Here is a 16,827-nt window from a genome sequence, read left to right as displayed (position 1 = left end):
TAAGCATCTTTTTTTTATCAGGTCACATAATAACCTGGGCTTAATGGTTTACCTTGGAAATAACTATTTGGTAGTCTTTGTAAACAGATGCCTGGTGCTGTAGAACTGCACGCATGCTTTGTAGATATAACCCTCTTTCTAATCTGTGAGGTTTAGTTATAACTAGGTGGTGGCACTTCCAGATCGCTTCTTTGTCTAACCTTCTGGTAGCTTTCTCTTTTAGAAGTGGTGCCTGCAGGTTTGACCTGAAACTGATTCTGAAAGAACAGTGTAGATTATGATTTTCATGTAAATGGTTGTATGAATAGGAACACCATTAGCCTCTTAGTGACCTAATTATGCAGGGAGGTAGCAGCGCATCTTGAGGTCAAAACTCTCATCTTGCTACAGCTTTCCCTTCAGCCAGCAGTGCATGAGAGAAGAACAGCATGTTTCTTGCAGGTGATGATTTCTCTTTCAGTGGCTTTGATATCCTCATTTTCTGTTTGAAGTTAATGTGCAGATATCTAGGCGGCGTCACTCAAAGTGACTGACTGAGCTGCTGTTGTACATGAGGATATCTCCAAGATAACTAATTTCCTGGTCAAACAGCACATCAGCTTCTGCCACAAGACATTTTAAGGGAGTTGGTCAGCTGAAGGAGCAAGATATTTTAACAGTTTATTATTAGCACTGAGGCTGCCAAATACAACTCAGAGTCTAAGGCTGAAAATGTTCCCATGTAACACTGCAGATGAATAGCTCAAAAAAAAGGATTGTGTGATTTTGACTAGTAAATTAATTTGTCAGAGAACTTCTACCAAATAAAAGGAATTAAATCTCTACCTTCACAGTTCATTTTCTCCAACTGCTATATGTGTTCCTATGCTGGAAGCATAGGGAATTTAGGGACCTTCTTTCACTCTTATATTTTGTTGGTTTATGTCCAGACTTCCCTGCTACATTTCAACTCTGCTTTTTTTAGTGTTAGTATGCCAATTTTTTTTTCTAAAATATACCCCAAAATCAAATATTTGTTTCCATTTCTCTTCTGCTCTAAAACACAGAAGTTAGGATAAAATAAGCTTGAAGCATTTGGATTTTTTCCCTTTTGTCCCCTCCTCCCAGTCCTCTTTGTCTCCAGAGGAGCAGTGTTACTGGGAAGGTGTAGAGCACTTAAACAAGTACTTTTCTTCCACATTTCCAGTTTTTTACTTTTATTTATAAAGTACTCCTATGCCCATCCTGTTTCACGGGACTCGGTCCAAAGCAAAATCAAAATACCCACATTTTTTCCTGCCTTCCTTGCAAGGCTTGGCTGTACTGCCTAGCTGAACAAACCCCACCTTTGTCTTCGCTTTGGAATAAGAAACAAGCAGGCTTGTTGATTCCTGCTGCATTAACACTGTCCTCCTCCCTCACGCTGATGTGGTGGTTATGGGGCGGGGGAGGTAGGGTGGAAGCTGCTTGCTGCTGTTTTCATGAGACCGCCCAGGAGGCGGCTGCAGCATGGATCTCTTGCATTCCAGCCCCAGAGACCTTACGGCACTTGCTCAGGCTCTAACAACTCGAGGAACTGAAGCAAAAACCACTTTGTGTAATAGTGGGTGGAGAGAGGACACTGAGGGTGCTAGTCTGAGAACACTTGAAGATCTTCAAATGAAAGCCCAGGAGGGACAAGGAGCCATATCCATGCCATGACCTCTGTCCCATGGCACATCTGAACCTGAACTCTCAGCTAATAACCCCTGAGCCACTAAGCTGCCTTCTCTGAGCATGCCTGCATGCGCTGGGGAATTTTAGGAATGTGGACTTCAGCACAGCGTGGGGTTGCTGCTGCTCACCCTCTGTTCAACCAAGGGCTTTAGCAGCTTCAGTGGGATTGGTATGGCCACGATAAAGCCCCATTGTGGTTGTCTGCAGCATTCTTTAACTAAAGATTTATTTTCCCAGGCAAGGTTCTATTATAACGGCAGGAGCCAACATCAGAGCTGTAGTCCCTTCCCTTCCCTGGCACAGCACAGCTTCACTCCTGTCCCTTCACCATCCCATCTCCCAGTCCCTTTGTTTTTAAGGCATTAAAACTTTAGTGACTGGGATATTGAAGGGGGATTTAGTTAGTGGTGTATTGCCCCAAATTACAGGGGAAATTGATCTAAGGAGGTAAGAATCTGTGGGAGGATGGAGCTGGTATCACTGATGCAAACCTCTCTCTTTTGATGTCCCCTCCATGCTAAAGCAACCACATCTTTAGCCTCCAGCTACTTGAATTGTTCCTGTTGGAGGATGTGGGAGGTCTGCCATTGACCCACATGGGAGGAAGATAGAAACTAAGCCTGTCATACAGGCCCCACTGCCTGCTTGGCTTTGTCCACAGCTCTGTCCTGGGTGTCTTTGCTCTGTGTATGTCACACAACAAGGCAACCTTAGCCTGTGGGTTTGTTTTCTAGCAGGTGTGGTAACAAGGGCTGAAGGGATGCATTCCTTAGTCAGTTCCTGTCTCTGCTTCTGGTGGATAGTGAACGGTCCTCCTATTTGCTTTCAAAACCTGCTAATAAAGGAAGGCAAGGTAAATTTTGTCCTCAGTATGACAGAACAACCATGTGACCAGCATCTCAAAGATCCCAAAGATCTTAGAGCCTCATCCAAACTCTGTTAGCATGGAGTTCCTACACGTGCAGATGTTCAGTGCCACACTTGATAACTAGGCAGTCGTTCAGCCTATTTGAGATGCTAAATGCAGTATAGGAAGCAACCTGGACCCAAATGAGAACCAGTGTGATTCTGGAGGAAAATTTAAGGTTATTTTTAGGGTTGTTGCTATTCTGTTCTGCACCAAGGAGGATAATGCTCCAGTTTTGCACTACAGTTCAGCATTGTTATGCTTTATTCCTCGTTTCTTGGTCCCATCTATTTTAACTGGCACATATTGGTTGCTTGAGTACCTCCTTTCCTGACCCTGTGTCTTCTCATCTAGGTGCTAGACAAAGCTGTATTTGAGACAATCCAGGGCTTGTGTTCTCTACGAATGTCACTTAAAATCATTCCTGGTTGCCTTGCAGCAAATCTATTTCTGCCCTGCTGATGGCCTGGCTTGCAAACTGAAAACGTCTGGATAGGATTTATTATGCTCTGACCATTAAATTTTAAACTGCTTTTAATGGTAGATATTAAATCACTGCTGTCCCAGTTCCAAGCTCCGTGCAAAATTTGTGAGCTCTTAGGAAGGCATTCCCCTGCCAGTGGACTATGACAACCTTTGGTTTCTGAGAAAGACAACAAGTTACAGGGCTTGCAAGCCCCGTAGGGCAAGCAAGCAGTAGTTTGGTGAGGGACCTGTGTGCTGGCCAACATCCAGGCATCTGTCTGGCTCTGTTCCTCCCTGATTGAAGCATCTTATAAGCAGCAAGAAAACTGAAATTCAGTGTTTCAGCACTGATCCGCTTACAGCAAGCTATTTTATTTTTGTACTTGTCTAATAAATACTGAACTGTTCAGTGTTGTAACTCAATGCAGCTTTGTCCCTTGCTGCTAGGAGCCTCTGTATAGATTTCCCTTGAGACTGGAGAAACATAGCCATGAAGTCCTGTGACTCTGTGTGCAATGCAGGCTGCTGCTTTGACCATGACGTGAGTTGCGCACTCTTCTAGCTGAGGCTATTGCCTGTCACCTTTGCCTGGAGAACACTAAAAGCACTAAAACAGAATCTAATGTTTCTCAAACCACTTAATAGTCTTAAAGCCCTTTTCAGCTACTTGCAAAGGCAGCTGTGGCAGGTGGGCAGGAGATGACTTCCTTGCCAAGGGGAGGGAGATGCCTCCTTCTGTGTTGCATGTGTTTGCAGGGGAAGTGGAGAGCCACCCAGGGCTTCCCACTCTCAGGCCTGTGCATTTCACATGGCTCCATCTTCCTCAAGTAGTCTAACACAGGGCTTTCCTTTCCATCAACAGGAGTACTATTTAATGTGTTTTGCTTTCTTTATCCCAAAGTTGGACATCAAACAAAATAGTCATCCAGAACTAGGCTGGTGGGAAATGTTTGAGATCAGCGTATCAAAAAAGGCTGCAAAACTTTACAGTATGCTGTGGCAGAATTTTCCAGAGCTTGTGCTTGACTGGAGCAGGATAACACCAGTCCTCAACACGGTGTTTAAAACCACCGTTCACAGCAGTGTTTGCAGTGATGGCAGCTAGAAGCAACGCTCTGGACCAGAGTAGCCAGAAGCTTAAAACCGTCTTGTATTTGATAATTTTTCTCTTCTGGAAGATCTGTGCTCTCTAACTGTGTGGGGTTATTTCACTTCACTTACAGTGGGAGAGGCAGGCTATCGTCAGTACAGACTGATAATACTTTCAGCAAGAATGCTTTTCACGAGTGGGTCTGCCTGTCTCAAGATAAACAGAGATCCTGACTTTTTCTCTGCTTATTCTCACACCTGTAAAGTTTGAACAGACCATTTTAACGGCACGGCCGTACGGCTGCTTCCCATATTAGAAAGGAAGGTGCTGAATATGGACATCCCAGTGTGCATCCGTCTGTCTGTCTGGACCTGTCCCATCAATTAAACAGGAGCTGACGTCATATTTGAAGGTCAGCTGTTTTATAACCTAATATTCTTTTTTTTTTTTCCTCTGGGTTTATTATCTCCCTCCAACCTGCAGCTCGGCACCATCTGGTGCAGGCACACAAGGGAGAAAGATTAGAGGGAAGTAAAGCAGCTTTGTTCTCTTCCCCCATTGCTTCCGATGTACAGAGGAGTCGGCAGTCTCTTACAGTATTGAATTTTAAGTGGTGGGAAGGGCTGGATCCTGTTAGCTGTCTAAGGGAGGGAGAAATAGTCTGTGCTTACCAGCAATCTGTCAGGAAGTGTCTCATGATTCCTAAGGGACTTACTGTGGCCACAAGCGTGCTCTCTGCTGAATTTTATTTTATATTTAAATACTCTAGGTTTTTAATGACCTGTTTTCCCCAGCACCCATATTTTCCTTACCTGTGAATTGCCAGAAGCGCTCCTAAATGAAGTGCATGTACAGTGCTAACCCAGCCTACAGCCTGCTTTGGTGCTGAAGTGCTGGGAACCCCTGAAGTGCATTTACACCTGACAGAGCCACCAGACTGACACACCACAAGCATGTTCTGCCACACAGGGAGATGTAAGTCTTCTCTGGTGGCATCTGTCTGCGCACACCAAGGAGATGCATATTTACTTGTCCAGCCTCAGCCTACGGTGAAAACACACCAGTTGTTTCCATTTCCTAGGCAGGGTTATGTTTGCATTCAAGCTTCACCCTCTCTCTCCTTCCCTCTTTTTCTCCATCCATCTGGAGGTATGATTGCTCTCTGTCCAAACTGCATGGTGATTGTTTTCTATAAAAGCAAAGCTCTTTTCTTTCCAATAATAAAATTATAATAATTCAGGAATGCTGATCTCCTAGGCCAGCAGGAATACTTGCAAAACAATATCTTGTTGTCTTGCTTCAATGTGGCAAATGTGCATTGGGCTACTTTGAAACAAAATGTCTCTAGCCATAAATAAATATTGTATTTAGCTATTTAGAAAGGGTGGCTAATTGGCACACACGGGTTGGATACAAGTATACAAGCCAAGTTATGAAAACATTTCACAGAATCACAGGATGGAAGGGACCTCAGGGATCACCTAGTCCAACCTTTCTAGAAAGAGCACAGTCTAGACAAGATGGCCCAGCACCCTGTCCAGACGACTCTTGAAAGTGCCCGATGTAGCTGAGTCAACCACTTCCCTGGGGAGATTATTCCAATGGTTGACTGTCCTCACTGTGAAAAATTTCCCTCTCGTGTCCAGTCGGAATCTCCCCAAGAGCAACTTGTGTCCATTCCCCCTTGTCCTCTCCATGGGACTCCTTGTAAAAAGGGAGTCTCCATCTCCTTTGTAGCTACCCCTTAAGTACCGGTACATGGTGGTGAGATCCCCTCTGAGCCTCCTTTTCTCAAGGCTGAACAAGCCCAGGTCTCCCAGCCTGTCCTCATATGGCAGCTTCCCAGTCCTTTGATCATCTTGGTGGCCCTTCTCTGCACCCCTTCCAGCCTGTCCACATCCTTTTTGTATAGAAGGGACCAGAACTGTACACAGTACTCCAGGTGTGGCCTGGCAAGCGCTGAGTAGAGCGGGATAATGACTTCTTTACGTCTGCTGGTGATGCCCTTTCTGATGCAATCCAGCATCCTGTTGGCCTTCTTGGCTGCAGCAGCCACTGTTCATTTATGTTGAACTTTCTGTCCACCAGGACCCCCAGGTCCCTTTCGACAGGGATGCTGTCCAGCCAGGAAGATCCCAGTCTGTGCTGCACTCCTGGATTATGTTTTCCCAGGTGCATGACGTAACACTTGTCCTTGTTGAACTTCATAAGGTTCTTGTTGGCCGACTCTTCCAGCCTATCCAGATCTTCAACTGCAGAGCAGCTCTCCCTTCTGGAGTGTCTACTTCCTCACTCAACTTGGTGTCATCAGCAGATTTCATCAGGCTACACTTGATGCTGTTATCCAGATCACTTATGAAGATGTTGAATAACACTGGGCCCAATATCGATCCCTGGGGGACTCCGCTAGTGACAGGTTGCCAGTTTGAGAAAGAGCTATTTACCACCACCCTTTGGCTGTGATGCCTGGCTGCAATTAATGGTATGTACGTGCTACTGTATCATAAGGCAGATAATGTGCATATATAGGCTCTCTTTTGTCCACCTTTGCTGCTGTGTGGAATTCTTCTAAACTGTGATTTTGTCAGGTCAAGGACCCTTTGTACACATTCCTAGTTCCTGTAGAGAGGGTAAGCTTGGAGGCTTTGGGGGAGTTTTATTTTTATTTTTACTTTTTTAAGAAAAAAAAATTAGTTTCTAGCCCCTCTCATTATATAAAGAATCTTGAACTAACAACAGTAGACATTTAAAGGAGGAAGATTTATTTGGAAACAAGGAGGGAGTTCAGGGGTTTCCAGTGCTTTAAGTTTAGCTCCAATTTGTAACAGAAAAGTGTTTGTCTCCTTTCATACATGTTCTGATGCAGTTCTTTCCACTGTAGTCTTTGAGGATGGGATTGGAATTTTTCCTCTTCTAAATCAGTGTAATGTACAGTGTTTCGTCAATATTTGGTTTGGCTTTTCCTGTCCTCAGCGTCTTGATTTATACAAGATTCCTCCTAGGGAAGTTCCATAGTAAATGGAGCAATGGTTCCTGCATTTCTCGACAGGTTTGTAAAGTGCACTTTTCCAAGCAGTGAGACAAACTAAAGTCTCTGGACATGGTAGTGAATAGTTGAGAAGACAGGTGCACACAACAGAGGGCCTGACCAAGTTGCCACAGTGTCTTAACATGAAACTTAAACTTTACGGCCTTGAACTGAGATTCAAAATGGTATTATAGGTTCTCATTTGCAGCTCTGACTCTGAAACCAAATGTGGTATGTCCTGGTAATTGCCTAGAAAGCTGTTTGCTCTTTGTTTTTAAGACCGTTCTTGAAGTAATTTTGATCACTCTGTCAGCAGCAGTTTACAGCACATTTTGTTTCTTGTCCAGACTGGCTCACTTTTCTCTATAACTTAGCACTATATAAGTAAAAAACCCCCCAACCTTCTTTGTGCTAGCTTGCCATGAGTGAAGGCTAGATCTAGGAGATACTGAAATGGTGGTTGAGGAGGGAGAAGGAAAGCCAATGGAAGGTTTGACTCTTTTTTGCAGGTTTGCTTAGTTTAGTGCCCAAGAGAAAAGGAGGGAAGAATTTTTCATTATTCAGGTCATAATGTGGCCTTTGCAACCTGAAATGCTCCTAGACTTATCACTTTTGTACTTCTAGTACTCCCTCTAAAAAGATCTCTTGCTTCCCTTTCCAAGGACAGCGTAAGACAGCAGTGCTTGGCTTGGATCATTGCAAAATTCCCTTATCTGCCTGTTCTCACTTTATTTTTCTTAGAACTCTTGTCTTCACTGGTATTGAAAGCATGCAGCCAAGGTTGATGAGGACAAAACTTACGCTATGGTCAGTCTCTACTTAACTCTTTGCAGCTTTTATTTAAGGAGTGTGAGTGAACAAAGCTATTAAATCTCTCTCTTTTTTCTTTGTTTTTTTTTCTTTCTGTCCCAATGCAACAAGGAGTTTTAATCTGCCTTTTGAAGAGCTGGGAGCTCAGTCACTGATCTGAAATTGTGTACTGTGGCTGGTGGTACTTAGCACTCTGCAAGGAGCTTGGGTTCCTCCATCTATCTCTTAGTTTTTTCTTCTGGATGCCAGGAGATGCATACACCTTTATGATTACTGCAGGTGTGGTTGTACATGCCAGATTTAAATGTCAGGCTTCAAAAAAGAGGCAACATGATAGCTGGCTTGGCTACCCAAGATTTCTGCCCCAGAAGAATGTTCTCCTGACAAACATCTTCATGTAGCACCTGGTGCTGTGGCCAGAGAGACGCCCACACTATCTGGTGAGGTCTTGGCAGGGAATGAACCAGCAGTACTGTTTCATCTGATACACATCCAGCAAAGCCATCCCAGAAGTGTCAGGTTAATGGTTGGCAGTAACACTTAAACTGGCATTTCTTGTTGAAACAGAGGCTTTTGTTTTATAGGTTTATATTGATAGTACCTTTAGGAGTTCTTGGTTGGGTACAGAGCCCTATAGTACTCAAGTCAGTGCAAAGGTTAATGGAAAAACTGTGATCTTTGCTTTGAATACATGTTTAGGATATAAGTAGCAGAAGCATTTTAACTGGTCCTATGCCTTCTGCTACTTTGTTAAATTTCACTTTCATTGGGTTGTTTTAACCATTGACTGGACTGTTTGCAGTTGCTTGGTTTTTTGATTGCTCCCCTTTGCATCTCAGCGAAAATCCCTGTTGATCATCTTTCAGGGTTTGTCTTACTTGTTTCTGGAAGTGCTCCCGCTGAGGAGCTTGGCAGGGGTTTGCTCACTGTCTGTAGCAATAATTGAGCTGGTTTAGTGAGTTACGGAGAATAAACTGGATTGATTTGCCTTTTTCAGTCTGGGCTAGAAAAGCTGATTCCCTTGGTCTACAGTGTGCTCAAGGCCACAAGCCAAGCTGCTATCAATTTTACCTTCTCCTCCTGTGAAACTGATAAAGAAAAGATGTTTTCTAGATCATGTGTGTGGAACAGATGTGGCTTATATTACTATATGATTCAGCTAAAACTGGTGCCAAAACATCTTCCAGAACTCTCAGATGGCTGTTGGGTTAAGAAAAGGAATAACTTGATAGAAATGCTGTGCTGGCTATGCCGTCTGTGTCTGCAACTGCAGCCACGTCAGGTACAGTCCCCTTTGATTTAGCTGAAGTGTAACAGAGTGATGGGATGAGGGCTGCACACAGAGATCTTGTGCCATGAGGCCAGGGAAGGACTGGAGATTTGGTCCAGAACTGGGTGCTGCCAGCCTGGAGCATGAAGGGAATACAGAAATGCAATTGCAATAGGCTTGGTTGGTATGTGGAAGTGCTTGTACAGAGCCTGTGCCCAAATTACACACTGCTTATCCTGCTCCAAGTGTTCCTTTGTTGTCAAATACTATTAGCATTATTAGCTTAGAGATCACTGAGATCTTCTTGGCCAAATATATTTCCTTCCACCTTCTGCTGAGGTGGAGGAAATTCTGTTTGCATAAATAGGAATGTGATTAGCTCACCTATTTTTCCCTTTGCAGTCACACTTGGCAATCTCCCAGAAAGGCACTGGAATAAGCTTTTCTGAGGCTAGATGTATACACAGGCGCATGCCAGAGGTGGGACTGGGCAGCTGCCTGAAAGTCTAGCACTGTAAACCACATTTGTTTGTTTAAAACTTGCTTATATGTAGACTGAGAAGTGTAGAGCTTGAGCAGAAGTGCTTGACTGAATTCAGTCAATATGCCTTAACAGCACGGCTCTTTGGACTTTATTGCAGCTGTTGTAAATCGGAGCACTTTAACCCTATATCAGGTTAAACTTTTATACATGGGTGAAGTCCAAGTGAAGTGTGCTGCTGTTGGTGCCTGGGGAATCCAGTTCGAAGAGCAGAAACTGGCTGGTTTGTAACCCATAACAGGGAACTATTAATCTTGACTGATGAGCAGCTGAACCAGACGTGCACAGAGGGCATTTATGGTGAATACAGAGCAAACCTTGGCACTGAAGAATGTGGCGTCTACAGCGTTGTGTCTGTGACTGTCAGAAATCACATTTATGCAAATGATTGTAGGATACCAGCTGCCTCCAGCAGCCAGAACATGGGGTGCTAGTAGCCTCACTCATGGATGCATCAAAGGGAAGAAATGTCTACAGGTGGGGGGAGGGGAGGGATTGTCTCCCCTCCCTGTTCCCAGAAAAAACTTAAGCTCTGTCAGAGACTTCTGCTGAAATCTATACTACATCTTGCCTTAATAAAGAGAACTAACTATAGGAAGAGCTGTGGTTTGTTTCTGTGACTGCTGAGTCAGGAGGGGGTGGAGATGAGAAATGCAGGTTTGTCATTCTGTTCCCATGGGAAAGCTGTTTGCACCTTGGCACGATAGTTCCTCGCAGTATCTGTCCTCTGGGAGCTCTCTCTATGGTTCAGCAGCCCTACCTGACTTCCATTAGAAATCAGGATACCACCCTATTGTTGCTTGGTTCTGGTCTGTAGTCTATAAACCAGATCTACTGTGCCAGTGAGCAGAGCAGCCGAAAAAGAAGTCTCTACTCAGTGCCCCTGGTACATCTCCTGGTAATTTGGGAGAGGGCGAGTGTGGCATGCTTGGGCTACTGCAGACTGTTGGATGTAACCTTGGTGTTCCATGGGAGATGGTGGTCCTGTAAACAGTGGGTGGTGCTCCCATGCTCTGTGCCTTTGGAGTCCAGCTACTTGGGGAAGGGGCAGTGTTTGAAGAGTCAGTAATTTATAATTCTGTGTATTTGATAATTTATCACAGAATCCCAGGTTGGAAGGGACCTCAGGGATCATCTAGTCCAACCTTTCTAGGAAGAGCACAGTCTAGACAAGATGGCCCAGCACCCTGTCCAGACGACTCTTGAAAGTGCCCGATGTAGCTGAGTCAACCACTTCCCTGGGGAGATTATTCCAATGGTTGACTGTCCTCACTGTGAAAAATTTCCCTCTCGTGTCCAGTCGGAATCTCCCCAAGAGCAACTTGTGTCCATTCCCCCTTGTCCTCTCCATGGGACTCCTTGTAAAAAGGGAGTCTCCATCTCCTTTGTAGCTACCCCTTAAGTACTGGTACATGGTGGTGAGATCCCCTCTGAGCCTCCTTTTCTCAAGGCTGAACAAGCCCAGGTCTCCCAGCCTGTCCTCATATGGCAGCTTCCCAGTCCTTTGATCATCTTGGTGGCCCTTCTCTGCACCCCTTCCAGCCTGTCCACATCCTTTTTGTATAGAAGGGACCAGAACTGTACACAGTACTCCAGGTGTGGCCTGGCAAGCGCTGAGTAGAGCGGGATAATGACTTCTTTACGTCTGCTGGTGATGCCCTTTCTGATGCAATCCAGCATCCTGTTGGCCTTCTTGGTCGCAGCAGCCACTGTTCATTTATGTTGAACTTTCTGTCCACCAGGACTCCCAGGTCCCTTTCGACAGGGATGCTGTCCAGCCAGGAAGATCCCAGTCTGCTGCACTCCTGGATTATGTTTTCCCAGGTGCATGACCTAACACTTGTCCTTGTTGAACTTCATAAGGTTCTTGTTGGCCGACTCTTCCAGCCTATCCAGATCTTCAACTGCAGAGCAGCTCTCCCTTCTGGAGTGTCTACTTCCTCACTCAACTTGGTGTCATCAGCAGATTTCATCAGGCTACACTTGATGCTGTTATCCAGATCACTTATGAAGATGTTGAATAACATTGGGCCCAATATTGATCCCTGGGGGACTCCGCTAGTGACAGGTTGCCAGTTTGAGAAAGAGCTATTTATCACCACCTTTTGGGTGTGGCCCGTCAGCCAGTTCCCCACCCACCACACAGACCACTTGTCTTGGCCATAACGCATTAATTTCTCCAGGAGGAGGCTCTGGAGGACCGTATCAAAGGCCTTGGAGAAGTCCAGGTAGACAATGTCTACCGCCCCCCCTATGTCAACCAGGCAAGTCAGTTTGTCATAGAAGGCCACCAGGTTTGTCAAGCACGATCTGCGCTTAGTGAAGCCATGTTGGCTTTTCCCAACCAGGTGCTTCATTTGACTTGTGATGGCCCCCAGGAGGATTCGTTCCATAACTTTCCCAGGGATTGAAGTAAGGCTGATGGGCCTATAGTTACCGGGATCCTCCCTCGAGCCTTTCTTGTAGATAGGGGTAACATTTGCCTTCCTCCAGTCCTCTGGGACATCCCCCGTTCTCCACAACTTCTCAAAAATTATGGAGAGTGGCCTTGTGACGATGTCAGCCAGCTCTCTCAACACCCTCGGGTGGATGGCGTCAGGGCCCATCGATTTGTAGGGGTCAAGCTCCTGTAATAATTCATGTACTAACTCTTCCTTCACTGATGGTGGGTTGGTGTTTGGGTCACCCAGCAATTTCTTTCCCACATCCTGCGACCCGACAGTGCTGGTAAAGACAGAGGTGAAGAAAGTGTTGAGGACCTCTGCTTTTTCAGCATCGTTGGTGATTGACTCTCCTTTTCTGTTTAACAGTGGGCCTATGTTTTCCTTATTTTTCTGCTTGTGGTTGACATGTCTGAAGAAACCTTTGTTGCTATTTTTCACGTCTACAGCCAATTTCAATTCGAGCTGGGCTTTTGCTTTTCTAACGGTATCTCTGCATGCTCTGGCAATGCCCTTGTAGCTCTCGATGAATAATCCTCCACTTCTGGTATGCTTCCTTTTTGGATTTGAGTAGACCCAGGAGGTCATGGTTGAGCCAAGGGGGCCTCTTGCTCTGCTTGCGTCCCTTTCCTTTCTAGGGGATAACCTGGCTTTGTGCTTCCAAGAGAGTTCTTGAAGAACTCCCAGCACGCACTAGCTCCTTTGTCTTCCATGGAAGCTTCCCATCGAATCCCGCCCAACTGAGCCCTGAGTGCACTGAAGTTTGCTCTTCTAAAATCCAGATCCCTTGTCTTAGAGCTGACCTTCAGCACACTCAGCAGGATCCCAAACTCCACAATATTGTGGTCACTGCAGCCAAGGCTATCACTAACCGAGATATTACAAAGCAGGCTTTCTCGGTTTGTGAATAGCGAGTCCAGCAGTGCCTCGTTCCTGGTTGGCACATCTAACATTTGTATCAGGAAACAGTCCTGGTATATGGAATTTATAATTCTCTATATTCTATTCTATAATTCTGTGTAATTATTAAATAAGTCAGTTGGGGTCCCAGCTGTGCCTCTCTGGTTTTTTCTGTTCTCTACCCAGCCACTGAAGATTTTTGTGCAGCTCTAAGTGGAGGGGCTGGTGCTTTCAAAGGAAAAGGCTTGATGTACTTTCAGGTTAGTAAGGGCAGGCTCCGTCAGCAAAATCTTGCCAAGGTGCTTGTAGTTTTTGCCAGGAAGGCTCTTTCCTTCCTACCTTTGTCTGTGTCTGAGCAAAAGGCGGCACCAAGTGGCAAAGAGACTGGGCTTATACTGCAGGGTTTCAATGGGAACACTTTGCTAGTCATGAATTGCATCTCTTGCACTTTTTGGCAATGCTGACAGAAGAGCTTGCAGTATAGGCTGGCCTAATAGTGCTTTTGTGTAGCTACCAAATTCTCTTTAATGACAGAGCACTTTGTGGTCCCTGGAATTACATTTGGAACCGCATGCATGCTTTGGTGCTAAACAGTAAAATGCTGCATATTGCAGACTGAGGTGTGCCTTGGTAACTTAAAAACCACCCAGTAAACAAAAACGCAAGCCCAGGTGGATGCAAAGATGAAATAAAATGTATTTACTGAGCTTTTATTTACTTTAGCCACAAAGATTTTAAATAGAGGTGTGGGTGCTAATCAGATAAAGAGGCTATTTCGTGTATTCAAAGTGTAAAAGTTTTTAGTCACTTGCACTCTTAAGTTGCTGCAGTATATGAAGTTTGCAGTTCCCTCCCTAGCTCTGTGACCATTGAATAGCGGAGAGGATACAGTAGGCTAAAAACATAATTTGGAGGAAATTAATTTCTCTCTGCCCCACCTCTTCCTGCGAGCAAAAGGAGGGGGAAGGCACAATGAAGACATCTGTTCCTTTGAACCCACTCACAGACTTGCTGGGTAATAAAACTGGGGGAGAGGAGGAGAACCTATTTCTGCTGTTCGAGTGGTTGCTAATCGCTGATTGTTGAGTGCTGAGGGAGTGAGCTTTTATCATGTTGACCTTCTTAGGGGATATTGAAAAGACGCTGGCACTGACCTCTGCCAGGATTTAAGTCCAGGAGACTCAGAATCCCTTTGTGCCCCTTTCAAAGAGGAGGCAAATCTCCGTGGTAGCCACGCTCTCCCCTCCGCCTCAGGGTAGGTGCCTCCGCTGTCCTGACTGAGATGCTGCACTCTCCTCTCCTGGATGAGCCCTTCACTGCCTCTATGACCACGATCTGAGCTGCAGCAAACTAAACAGGAGTCCTGCAGAAAAAAGCAAAATTATCTTGTCCCCCGGATTCAAAGCACACCCTAGCTTCCATCCACATTTTGCTCTTGTTATGTGTACTGCTTAAAATCTTGTGGCTTTAAGCACAGGTCTGCGGGGCCCTCCTCATCCCCCCGCTCCTCCCGCCTAATCTCATTGTGCTGCTTAGTCACAGCGAAGACCACTCTAATGGGTTTAAGTGGCCCTGCTCCTGGCTGGGTGGGTTGTGCTTTTATGTTCAGCCTAGGACGGTTGATGTAAGTAAGAGGTCAGGTTGCACACATCTACTGCTTCAGAGTCCTCCTGTTGGGTCAGCAGGTGCATACATGAATGTTGGGTTTCCCTCTAAGTGTCATATCTGGAAACAAAAGCTGTGTAGTAAACCAGCATGTTAAAAATGCCGAGGGGGTGATACATTGATGTCAGACTAAGAAAATGTGGCAGAGAACCCTTTTATGAGCTCAGCACCACATGCAGGGGCAGATGGTCCCTTAAGAGTTTTCCCAGGCCCTTAGAAGTGTCTTAAGGCATAAACCAGTGGTTGTGGCACCCACTGGCGCTGGTAATGTTGATGGGGAACATTCTTAAGTCGTGGATTTCAAGTCTCCTGTGTATTCTTCCATTACATTCTCCGCTAGCTAGTGAGGAGCTGTCAGAGAAATGGCCATCTGGGAGGTGGTATGAAGTCTATAAACCTGGGATGTTTATTGAGATGGGAAGTGGTTCTGCCTTAACCAAAGGTAACAAGCAGGCTGCTGGAGAGAAGAAAGATGACTTTATGCGATGATGTGAAAACTGGGCCAGGAGCCTGCTAGTAGGTATTTGCAGAGCTGACTGGGTTGGACAGGAAAAGTGTCTTAGGGGTGCAATGGGCACAGAGGCATCTCTGTAACAGTGAATGGGATGGAAATCAAGGCTGAGCTGAGCAGAGGCATTCAAGATGAGAGCTAAGTTCCAGGGCACTGAGTCAAGCGGCTGATGTTTTCTTTGTAAATGCATGCCTAGTGATTATGGCTCTCAGGATAGCTGAGAGCAGCAGATACACAGTCCCTGAAAAATTCTCATGCAGCCTTATAGAAACAGAAATCTCTCTGGCCTTTCAGTTTCTCTCCCAAAGTACAAGTTTGATGAACCCACCCAGTGGAGGAGAAGTAGGGACTTCGTTGTTGTAGGTGGCACTGGCGCATGAGGATGTGATCTAAAGTTTTTTAATTAAGTTTGCTGACAACACAAAATTGGGAGGAGCTGTTGACACTCTCGAGGGCAGAGAGGCCCTGCAGAGGGATCTAGACAAATTAGAGAGCTGGGCAATCACCAACCATATGAAGTTTAACAAGGGCAAGTGCTGGCTTTTGCACCTGGGGCAAGGCAACCCCGGATGGACATACGGACTGGGCAACGAGAGGCTGGAGAGCAGCTCTGCAGAGAGGGACCTGGGGGTTCTGGTCGATGGCAAGTTGAACACGAGCCAACAGTGTGCCCTGGCAGCCAAGAGGCCCAGCCGTGCCCTGGGGTGCATCGAGCCCTGCATTGCAGCCGGGCGAGGGAGGGGATTGTCGCGCTCTGCTCTGTGCCGGTGCGGCCTCACCTCGAGTGCTGGGTGCAGTTTTGGGCACCACAGCACGTTAAGGATATAAAGCTACTAGAGAGTGTCCAGAGGAGGGCCGTGAGGTTGGTAAAGGGTTTAGAGGGGAAACCGTATGAGGAGCAGCTAAAGTCACTTGGGTTGTTCAGCCTGGAGCAGAGCAGACTGAGGGCAGCCCTCCTGGTGGTCTGCAGCTTCCTCACGAGGAGCAGAGGAGGGGCAGGCGCTGATCTCTTCTCTCTGGTGACCAGTGACAGGACCCGAGGGAATGGCAGGAAGATGTGCCAGGGGAGGTTTAGGTTGGGTATTAGGGAAAGGTTCTTCCCCCAGAGGGTGGTGGAGCCCTGGAACAGGCTCCCCAGGGAGGCAGTCACGGCGCCAAGCCTGACGCTATTCAGGAAGCACTTGGACAACAGCCTCAGAGATATGGTGTGAATTTGGGGTTGTCCTGTGCAGGGACTTGAGTTGGACTCGATGATCCTTGTGGGTCCCTTCCACCTCAGGACATTCTATGATTCTAATGTGATGTGGTTCTCTAATGTGTGGCTCTAAACGATAGGGAAAGACATATTATGTTACAGAGGTGAGAAAGCAGTATAGAAGCCCCCAAACACCTTCCTAAACTGTAATGGGTGACATAATGTGAAGGGAAGAGATTGCACCACAATATAACAGTGCATATAGTGTGCAAGTTGTGAAGTTGTGCAAGCTAGCAGGGCTAAGCTGCT

At 46.0% G+C, this 16,827-nt stretch overlaps 1 protein-coding gene across 3 annotated transcripts in view; it reads left to right on the top strand.

The window, feature by feature from the left end:
• Positions 1 to 16,827, top strand: part of MB21D2 (Mab-21 domain containing 2) — a 66,946-nt gene that overhangs the window by 11,912 nt on the left and 38,207 nt on the right. Inside the window, exon 1 of one of the 3 annotated variants that reach the window (XM_064457602.1) lies at positions 6,619 to 6,639. The exons of the other annotated variants lie outside the window; for them this stretch is intronic. The gene's annotated coding sequence lies outside the window, so the exon portion shown is untranslated. Of the gene's footprint in view, positions 1 to 6,618; positions 6,640 to 16,827 lie in introns of those variants that run through there. 3 annotated transcript variants of the gene reach the window in all.

The sequence above is a fragment of the Phalacrocorax carbo genome, chromosome 7 (assembly GCF_963921805.1).
Source record: "Phalacrocorax carbo chromosome 7, bPhaCar2.1, whole genome shotgun sequence".
NCBI lineage: Eukaryota > Metazoa > Chordata > Aves > Suliformes > Phalacrocoracidae > Phalacrocorax > Phalacrocorax carbo.
The sequence above is the reverse complement of the archived record's forward strand: the minus strand, read 5'-3'. Positions and strand labels throughout refer to the sequence as shown.